The sequence below is a fragment of the Galeopterus variegatus genome, unplaced genomic scaffold, assembly GCF_000696425.1.
Source record: "Galeopterus variegatus unplaced genomic scaffold, G_variegatus-3.0.2 Scaffold1754, whole genome shotgun sequence".
NCBI lineage: Eukaryota > Metazoa > Chordata > Mammalia > Dermoptera > Cynocephalidae > Galeopterus > Galeopterus variegatus.
The window spans coordinates 339,827-351,039 of record NW_007727865.1 but is presented as its reverse complement, the minus strand read 5'-3'; positions in this window follow the sequence as shown (position 1 = coordinate 351,039).

Below are 11,213 nucleotides of genomic sequence, written 5' to 3'. Positions count from 1 at the left end.
CAGAGTTTTGCCATTACAAATTCAAGCAGAGTGGCTAAAATAAGGGGCCGGCCCGTGGCTCACTCTGGAGAGCATGGTGCTGACAACACCAAGTCAAGGGTTAAGATCCCCTTACCAGTCATCTTTTTTTTAAAAAAAAGAGGGGGTGGCTAAAATAAGGAAAGACAGATAAGCTCTGGTGAGGAAGTGGAACAATAGCTTGTGGGAATGTAAATTGGTACAACTATTTTGGAAAACTCTTTGGCAGTAACTAGTAAAGATGAAAATTCACATGCTTAGGATAATCAATTGTCCTGGTCTGCCAGGACTTAAAGGCTTCCCAGGATACATGACTTTCAGAGCCAAGGTTAGGACAGTCCTGACGAAACTACGACAGTTAGTCACACTCTACATACTCTGTGACCTAGCAATTCCACTCTTAGGATACACCCAATAAATATGTGTACATATTCACCAAAAATCATTTACAGGAATGTGTATAACATCACTATTCATTATAGCCTCAAACTAAAACAATCTAAATGTTCATCATCAATTGAATGGATTAATAAATTGCGGTATCTTTAATAAGGAATGCTGTAATGGGATGCAATTAAGCACAACTAAATGGATAGATATCACAAATATAATATTAAGTGAATTAAATCAGAAAAAAGAGACAAAATAATTCATAGGATATGATTTCATTTCCACATTTCAAAAACAGGCAAAAAATAATATATGGTGTTATAAATCAGAATAGTGATTAACCTTAGAGAGGAGGTAGTGGATAGGAACAGGTGGGGAGTTTTTGGGATGCAAATGATTATCTTGATGTGGGTGCTGGGTCATGAATGTGTTTACTTTAAAATTAACCTAGCTGTACACTAATAATTTGTCCATTTTACTATATATATGATACTTTAATAAAAAGCTCACTTAGAAATATAATATATTATATACCTAAAATTAAAATTTGCTTACAAAGTGTTAATGCTCAAATTTTTCCTTTAAGGTACTTCTAACTGTGTATCCAGGAAAATTTGCCATATTACCCAGTAGTTTGATAAAAGCATAGGTGTATTAGTCCATTTCTGTTGCTTATAACAAAATACCTGGAACTGGGTAATTTATAAGAAAACAGAATTTATTGCTTATAGTTTCAGAGGCTAAGTCCAAAGTCCAGGGAGCACATTTGCTGGTGGCGACAGTGACCCACGTGGCAGAAAGTGGTGGAGCAAAGAGAAAGAGACTCTCATGTGCTCTCCTTTTAAAGCCCTCAGAACCATGCCCCTGACTGCCATTAATCCACTCACTACGGCAGGTTCCTACAAATCTAATCACCTCTTCGAGGCCCTACCTTTCAATTACCATAATAGAATTTATCACTCTCTTAACACTGTCACAGTGGGGACCAAGCCTCCAACACATTAAACTTTTGGGGGGACACAATTCAATCCATAATAATAGGGCACACAACATTCAATATCCTGCACACTTAAGAGTATACCATTTTAAGAAGCATAGGCACACTGTTGAAAACCCTGGTGGGGAATTACTTGCAAATCCAGTTAACTGTAACTAACTGTATAATAGCATAGTGGTTAAGGGCACAGGTTCTGGAGTCAGACTACCTGAGTTCTTTACCCAGCTCTCCCAGTTACTAGCTCTGTGACTTTTGGCCAGTTACTTAAGCTTCCTGTGCATCAGATTTCTCATCTATAAAATGGAAAGAGAAATATCATCAGTCACAGCGATGCTGTGAGAATTACTTGAGTTTATATATTCGAAGAACTTAGGCTACTTGGGGCACATTTTAGCTATTAATATTGCTTACTATAATTTTGTCTGCTACGTGTCTGGCATGTTTATTTAATCCTACCAACCTCTCTTAGGGTGAAACATTGCCATCCCCAATATATTAAGAGGGAAACTGAGGCTTAGGATAAAACAGAAATTCTCTGTTTCCTGCAATGTCTTCTGGTTTCTAGTCTGGTGGGCATTCTACCATCCTGTCTTCCAGGGTATTATTAGGTAAGATTTCAACCCTGGGCTTTACTACTTTCCTTTGCAAATGAAGAAATAAGTACATTTGATGGAATCTTACAGAAATTATTGGATTTTGTGCAGGTTGCCAGAAGAAACTTTTACACATGACTGTGTAATTAGAAGCAGTTGTCACAATGATCATACGATCACTTGAATTCATGATGTCATCATAGCCAATCACATTTTATTTTTTAATAATTTTATTTAAGGATAAATGTATTAAGGTGTTAGTGAGAAAGTGGTATTCTTGGTCAATTTCTAGTGAGCGATCTAATGATAAAATCACATGGTTTTTGAGGTTTAGAGATTTTTTTTCAATCCTAGAGTTTGCATAGCATTTAATTGGCACTTAACCTAATATAGAATACCAAAAATTAAGTAGGCATTAATTAGGAATGCAAAACGTGAACTCGCCTTAAAAAGTTAATTATCAAATTGGTATAGCTTTCTATCAGCAGACTCCCATAAGCAACCTGTTAAAGTGCTTTCATTTTTAAAAATGTAATATGTTCTTTAGGATGTGATTACACCTACAATGTATGGTTGTAATTTTGAATTAATTGCATAGTAGCTAGATTAACTTTTACATCATTACAGTTTAATCAGTGTTTTTCATGATTAACGTACATTTACATTTAAAGCTTCCAAGCCCTTTCCATTGTCTCTGCCCCTCCCATCTCATGGCATGTGCTGACTTAACACATCACTGCATTAAAGCTCTCTGAGGACAAACTTGCATTTTCTCACATTAGGTACCATGAAAACGTTCATAGGAAACGGTGATAGTGATAGTATCTCTAGCACAATGTAGAACTAATGACTGTAATTATCTCAATCTATAGAAAAGAAAGGATAGATATTGGCTAAGGCAATCACACAGCAAATAAAGAAGTTAATACTCTATATCATTTTGACGTTAGTTTTATTTCAACTGCAACTTTCAGAGAAAAAGAAAGATAAACATTTTTTTTCTTACATGTGTCCTGAACACCATGAAACATATAAAGATCTTTGAAAAAAAAAATACCACTTTCTTATTAGCAAATTACAGCTAATAAATTCGACAATAGGTTGAGAAAGAGATATCTCTTTCAGTTATATTTCGACAGAAAACCCACTACTTATCTGCACTAACCATTGAGAGTTAGGAGATTTTCCTTTAAAATTTTGTTTTTTATTAATACAAAAAAGACACAAAAGGGGCCGGCCCGGTGGTGCACTGCTACAGTGCGCTGCTTGGGAGCGCGGCGGCGCTCCCACCGAGGGTTCGGATCCCACATACAGACCGGTTCCTGCTCACTGGCTGAGCGAGGTGTGGGCGCAGCACCGAGGGTTACGATCCTGTTGCTGGTCCCGGTCCGGTACGGGTGTGACACTGAGGGTTGCGGTCCGTTGCCGGACACAAAAAAAGACAAAAAGGAAAAAAAAAAAAAAGGACACAAAAAATAATCTTATAAACATAATATATACAGACTGATAAAGGAAGACCTGAGTAAGTTGCAATTATCTTTAAATACTGAATTATCCACTCCATCCCCCAGTTTGGGACTCAAGTCCTCACACCCTCAATGTGGTGACATAGTTAGCATTTTCATACAGTGTTTTAGTATTATCTGTAGGGATTTTTTTCTTTTTTACCCAAGGTAGTATTATTGTTGCATTCAACAATTAATGCTTGATTCTATTTGTTTAGATTTACCCACACATTGACCACTTTCTTTGATCTTCTTTCTTTCTTACGTCTCTGACCACCCATCTGGATTTATTTTCTTCCGCCTTTAGAAATTCCTTTAGTTAGGGTCTTTTAGTGGCAAACTCTCTTAGGTTTTGTTTGCCTAAAAATGTCTTTATTTTTATTATGGTATTATTCTTAAAAGTTGTTTTTCCTAGGGATAGAATTAATGGTTGAAAGTTACTTCTTTATTACCCATTAAATGTATTTTTCCATCATCTTTGGTATTCACAGATGCTGATGAAATTCAGCTGTTGGTCTAACTATTGCTTATTTGAAAATAATCCACCTTGTTGATGTTTTTTGAGAACTTCTCATTTTCTTTGGTGTTCTAAAATTACATGACCTTTAAAGACCCACAGTCCTTTAGTTGATGCCTTTCTAATCATTTCAGTTTCTGAAGCTTATTCTCCAGGAAATTCCTTAGGAAGTTGTGATGCTTAGTGTTATGTGCCAACTTGAGTGGGCTATGATAGCTGGTAAAACATTATTTCTGGGGGTGTCCACAAGGCTGTCCTGAGAAGAGATTAGCATCTGAATTGGCAAACTGAGTAAGAATGATCCACACTCAACAATGTGGATGGACATCATCCAATCTTTCAAGGACCTAAATAGAACAGAAATGCTGAGGAATAGAGAATTCTCTATCTCTTTTTGAGCTTGGACGTTTATCTTCTGCTGCCCTGGGACATTGGAGCTCCTGGTTCTCAGGCCTTTGGACTCCAGGACTTACAACAATATCTTCCCACATTCCTCATTCCATTCTACCTTCTAGCCCCACCAGTTCTCAGGCCTTCAGACTCAACTGGAGTTACAACATCGGCTCCCCTGGTTCTCAAGCCTTTGAACCCAGACTGAATTACACCACCAGATTTCCTGGTTCTTCACTTTGCAGATGGAAGGTGTGGGACTTCTTGGCCTCTATAGTCATGCAAGCCAATCCCTCATAATAGATATCTATATCTCTATCTGTGTGTGTGTGTGTGTGTGTGTGTGTGTGTGTACACACATATTTATGTATCCTATTGGGTCTGCTTCTATAGAGAATCCTAACTAATACAGAAGGGCACAAGGAACAATATTCCTTGAGTTCTTGAACATTCATAATAGTTTGTCTGTGGCCTTTAGAATTAAGCCTTTTAGGGAGATGGATTGTAAGAAGTGAGTTTGGAGTAAAGAAGAAGTTGACTCTCTAGAAGGAAAGTGAGAAATGATGAGAATCAATGGTGTTGAGTTGAAAGTGTTAAAAAAGAACAGGGCAAGGACTGAAGATTGCTGGTGGAATGTGATTTTGAAGTCTACGCTACACTATTCTGAAGTGTATACTCACACGTAGGGCACCCAATAAATATTTATGAGTTGTGATTTTAGCAGCATGCTGCCTTAAATGTGTAAAGGAAGTGAGGAAAGCCCTGAATTAATATTTTAAAAAGTAAATTCTGAAAGAAGCCATGTCTGAAAGGGGAAAAAAAATGAATCTTTTGATATTCTTAAAAAATAAAATAAAATTTAAAAAACTGCATTTTTTAATACTTAGAATTTCATCAGTCTTTTTTACCCTATATTATCATTTTTGGTAAGAAAAAATGTATTCTTAAGTTTTTACTTTATTTTAACCTTTTTAAACATTTTAAAAAATAAACCGACCATTTAAATTATACAGAACATCAAAAAACAAAAGGTGGGATTTTACTTTACACTTCTCAATCTTAATCAGATGGAAAGTGGGAAAAAAATAAAGTGTATGTAAAAATAGATATTGTAATAAAGGCTGCCTAGAATAAAGACATTCAAGACAGTTTCAATTAGACTGTACAGTTTCAAAAAAGTCTCATTTTTGTATCTGATGTAATTGTAGTCTGTCTGATAGAAATGCATTCTAAAGAGTGCAAAGATTATTTGAGGTGAAATGACTGGATCTGAGCCAATGGAAATCATTTGGATTGTTCGAGGAAGGATGTGTGATAACATCTATCTCGGAGAATATTTTCAGAGTTGAGCAGCTAACCTAAATACACCAAGCACCAATGTGGAGAAAACCTCTTGACTGGTGAAGGATCTTTCTAGTAGACATTGAAAAAGTGGCCATTAAACCTAAATCTCGGAGTGATGGTCAATGGCATTTTAAAATTAAGTACAGTGTTGTAAGTATGCCTGACTTTTCCCATCTTCTTTCTAAAGAAAACTGTTGGCCACATAAAAGGTTTTCTTTTTATTTTCTTTCATTAGAACAAAGTACACAATCCTAGGAAATGCTCACATATTGCCTTTATCTCAGAGTTAGATTTTGAATGTGTCTGTATTCTTCTATAACTAAAATTATGGAACTTGATGCCTTTGCATGAAGAAATGTTAATGAAATTACCATAAACCATGTATTTAATTTGAACTCTCTGAGAATTATTTTGTCTTCTTATAAAAGAAGAATATATACTCATGTTATGCATATCCCAAAATATTAGAAATATTTAACCTTCGGATTGTTTTAATTCTTTAAGTAATGAGATTACAGGTGATTTTTATTTCCCTCATTCTTTTCATTTTCTCAACACATTTACAGATAGCACATATTACTTTCATGCCCAGGAAAAAAAAGAGTAAATAGAAACTATTTTCAAAAAAAGAAAGAAAAAAAAATAGTGCATTCTAAAAGTGTGAATTTAAACATTTTGACAAGAGTTAAAGGAAGACTTCCTTACCCATTATGAATCCACAGCCATTTGTGTTCAGTGTTAGAGTGCAGGTGTTTTTACAGTATAAACATTTTGTACATCAAGCATTTTTCCATATCTTTTATGCACCTGAATTTGGCCTATGCTGGAGATTTTCTTCCATGGGAAAATTATGGTGTGAATATTTATGTTCCTGGAAAAATGCATATGTTGAAATTCTAATCCCCAATGCATTTGGAGGTTGGACCTTTGGCAGGTAATTAGGGTTAGATTAGGGTGGACCCTCATCATAGAATTAATGCCCTCATAAAAAGAGGAATAAACAAGAGATCTCTCTCTCCCCCATGTGAGGATACAACAAGAAGATGGCCTTCTGCAAACCAGCAAAAGGGTCCTCAACAGGAAACAAATGGGCAGATGCCTGAATCTTTGACTTCTCAGCCTTTAAGAACTGTGAGAAATAAATATGTGTTAAGTGACCCAGCCTATGGTCATTTGTTATAGCTGTCCGGAGCTGACTAAAACAGGTTCTCCAGCTTCTCCCCATCTCTTCAGCCCACACCAATTTCCTTTTATTTCAGAAACTACCAGACATGAAAAAAGATTTTGTACAATTTGTGGTTGGGCTTGATCTGGAAGGCATATGCCTTCTAGTATAGTAATCAATGCATTATTAAATTGTATTACATAACTCCTTTCACATCAGATACTAAATCAGACATTATTATCACCAAAACATCAAGGCAGAAATGTGGTGTTACAGAAAGAACGTTAGATTGTGACCCAAAAGAAATCAGTTTATCTGTGATTTTTATCTTTTTTGTAATTAGGTATAGGACCCTTAGCAAATCACTAGTCCTAAATTTACTCTTGTGTAAAATAGAGGATTGTATTAAATTAAAAGTAAATTCTCTTCCATCTTTATAATTTCATAGTTTTCTTCATGATGTTAAATTCTCATTGTCATGGAACAAAATCAACAGGAGAATAAATTTAAAACTACTCTCTAGTGATTCTCTGGAAATCTATTTTTATGTGACCAGAGCAAAATAAATATTATAAGAAATTGAAAAGTGAGTATCTCATATTTTGTTCCACAATTGTCATAGCATGTGGTTGTGTCCACATGTGAACCAACAATCTTATATAAGAAATTATTTTAAAGGGAAAGTATACACCTTGAGTGATAATGGGACCCAATTTCTCTGGCCTTTATATAAAAATACGGCTAAATTATTCTTACCTTAAACTCCTGTCCTACGATATTATACTTATTTGTGATAGCTCTAATCATTCTCCCATTATTTCCTTCTGTGTCACATTGTTATTTAATTTGTGAATTGGAGAAGTAAATGCCTTAATGAAGATCTCTGCACAGGGTAGTTTGTTTCTTTTGACTCCAGTCTGTTATGATAAATAACTTTATAAAATATTTCTGAAAGATGTTAGCCTTTAAACTGTACCAACTTCCCTAAGTTACCTATGAGCTAGAAAGATTAGATTTTTAAAATATATTTATATCATGGGAAATTTTTATTCTTTTTTTTTTTAATCATTTCTTTTTTTATCTCATTGCTTTTACTTTCTAAGTAGACCTGTCTTCTTTCTGAGGGGATGTAATGGATGACACACAAACCAATGATAAATGCCAACTTTCATATTAACTATTCAAGTATTTTTGGTTTTCTCAATGGCCATACCATATTTCCATGAACAATATATCTAATCAGTAAGTAAACAGATAAAAAGTAATGATTTGGAAAATAATCTATGTAGTAGCCGGCAATCTGTATCATTCTAGTTGATACCATAACAAACTTCTGCACAAAGCATCCCTCAGTCTGCAAAGAATCAAAGCTGTAACTGGTCACAGATATCTCCAAGCATCTATCCCATGTTTCTACCAATGCTTTTCATGTGGCCTGAAACATACAAGATGCCCAATAAATGTTTTTTTGAATAAGGAAAAAAATTATAATATTTTAACATGCTCTTTTATAATGACAAAATGATGAATTCTTTAAAGAGTTAAATGACAAAATAGACTTTCCTCTATATTACACTATCAACTATTCTCCATCACCAGTAACACTACCATCACCAATAACACTGGTGAAATCTCTTCTCTCATAGGTCTTAAGTATGATTTCTGATGATATATTGGAGAAAAGAGATTAAAAAGCAAAATGGCTCAATTATTGGCAGATTCTACCTTGATTGTTTAATTACTTTTCCCCTTCTCATATATTTTGTATCTAATGTATTTGGGGAAGTATGATTAAACTTAGAGAACTGTTTTATTCTTTTGTTCCAAGTTTGGCTTTTGAGACATTAAATTCTCTTAATGAATAGTTGCTGAAGAAGCTGGCAAGATAGTTTGGATCTGGTGGTATTGTTTGGGGCAAACTCAGTTTTAGGCTGTTCACAATGTCTGGTCCTGGAGTGAATTGATTTTAAGAGGAAGAAATAGCTGCATAACTAAGAGAAAGAGAGAGAGAAAGAGAGAGAGAGAGAGGGAGGGAGGGAAGGAAGGAGGGAGGGAAAGAACAAATAAGTTAAAATATACCACCTCATATCTGCAAAAAATCAAATTATGAGGATTTCTGAACCTAACTCTCCTGTTGTGTTATGCTGCAGTGAGGGAGACAAAGTCATTTTTAGGAGAGAATTTGAAGGGAAAGGCAAAATGTTTTTGAAATGTGTTTTTCTTTGTTAGTTAATGAGTTAAATGCAACATTCTTTAAACTAGTAAAGAACATATTGGAGGCAAGAAAACTTGGTGGGTTATTTATCTTGAACGATTAAGAAAACAGGACTCATGATAGACAAGATGTTTAAAAAGAAAGTTAAACAACTGTATGAACAAACCACAGCACTTTCTGAATCAGTATTTGAGGTATAAATTAGAGTGGTTAGAAGAATGAAGAGTTACAAATGGAAAGGAAAAATATCAAATGTATTAACATTTGTAACAGATATCATGCTATTTTTGCTGGTTACCTTTATATGTCAGCCTGACTGGATCCCAGGGTGCCCAGATATTTGGTTAAACATTATTTTGGGATGTGTCTGTGAGGGTGTTTCTGGATGAGATTATCACTTGAATATGTAGATTGAGTAAAGGAGATAGCCCTTCCCAGTGCGATGAGCCTCATCCAATCCACTGAGGGCCTGAAAAGAACATAAAGTTCAGAGGAAGGGAAAATTCACTCTCTCTGCCTGACTGCTTGAGCTGAAACATCAGTCTTACCCCATCCTTGGACTAGGGCTTGCAGTGCTGGCTCCCAGATTCTCAGGCCTTCAGGCCTTCAGACTTGGACCGAAACTGCACCACCAATTTTCCTGGGTCTCCAACTTGTACATGTCAGATCATGGGGCTCATCGGTCTCAATATCCAATGAGCTAATTCCTTATAATCTCTCTTTCTCTCTCTCTGAACTATCCATCTATCTATAGATATATATATTTCCTACAGGTTCTGTTTCTGGGGAACCCTAAAAATGATTAGATTTAAAGATGCTAATGGTTTTATTTCTAGCAGTAAGGAGAGCATGGATGGGGTCTGTATCATGAACTAGTTTAAATCTTCTAATGGTATTCGTAGAATCAAATTTTCATCCGAAAATGTGTTAAAATTGAGACAACTAGCATATTATGAACTTTAATACTCATGTGAAAGTCAAAGAAAACTTGTAGTTTACCAGGGAATCATCACACCTCCCAGTGTCCTTATACCCATAATGCAGGATTAAAGTTCTCAGTTGATGAGAAAACCAAACCCACGGAGGGATAGATCTATCATAGGTACTACCACGTTGAATCACAACAAAACTGTGCTAGGTTTGAGTCTTGACCTAGAAATTAAATCACTTATTTCTGTGTTTTACTTTCAACAAATATTTGTAGACACATTATAAGGAAAATAACTTTGCTAGACATAATGAGGGTTAAAAGGAGTATATGACATGATTCTTATAGAGAAGGCATGTATCTCAAACTGTTTCTTTAGATACAAACTTGGCAATGAAAATAGGCTATAGCAAGTTACACAAAATCAGTACAAGCTAGTCCTAGGAATTTGAGTGTAATGATGATGTAGGATTTGGCTTTGAATCAAGGGTGCCATTTGTATAGGTAGGTATAAGAACATGGTGAGTACTTCAACTGCTCCATCATAAGTTAAGCATGGAGGACAGGCTATGAAAAGTCTGCTGAGAATAGTGTTTAATTGAGTTTAGCTAGAATATAGATATGGTTTAGGGCTTAATAGAGATAATGATGAAAATATAGGTTGGGACCAATTAGTGGAAGACTTTTAATTCCAACCTAAGGCTTTTCATATTAAATCCATTAAAAAGAGAACATTCAGTAGTTTTCAAATAGAAAAACGTGTGGTATTCCATGAAGATCTGGGAAGAGGAAGAAGAAAATTGTTAGTTTTTGCTGGTCATTATTAACACAGCTGATCCTTTGATAATATAAAAAAAATCTTAGTTCCTAATGCAAATCTTTCTGCCATCAGCAAGAGTTCCAAGTAATTTTTGCAAACATTCACATTTCCTTAATGTTGACATAACCTGTGTTATTCTTATTGACTTCTCTGATAGACTTGAGTTGATAGATCCCAAAGTGCTCACTTAAAAATCAGACTGGATGACCACTGAGCCAAATAGAACTTGGCATAAAATCCTCTAGGAGATGTCTGGGGACCAGCTCTGCCATCTGACCACTAGTGGGCAGACACAGCCCTTGGTTCTGAGGAAACCCTCCATTGAAGAGGG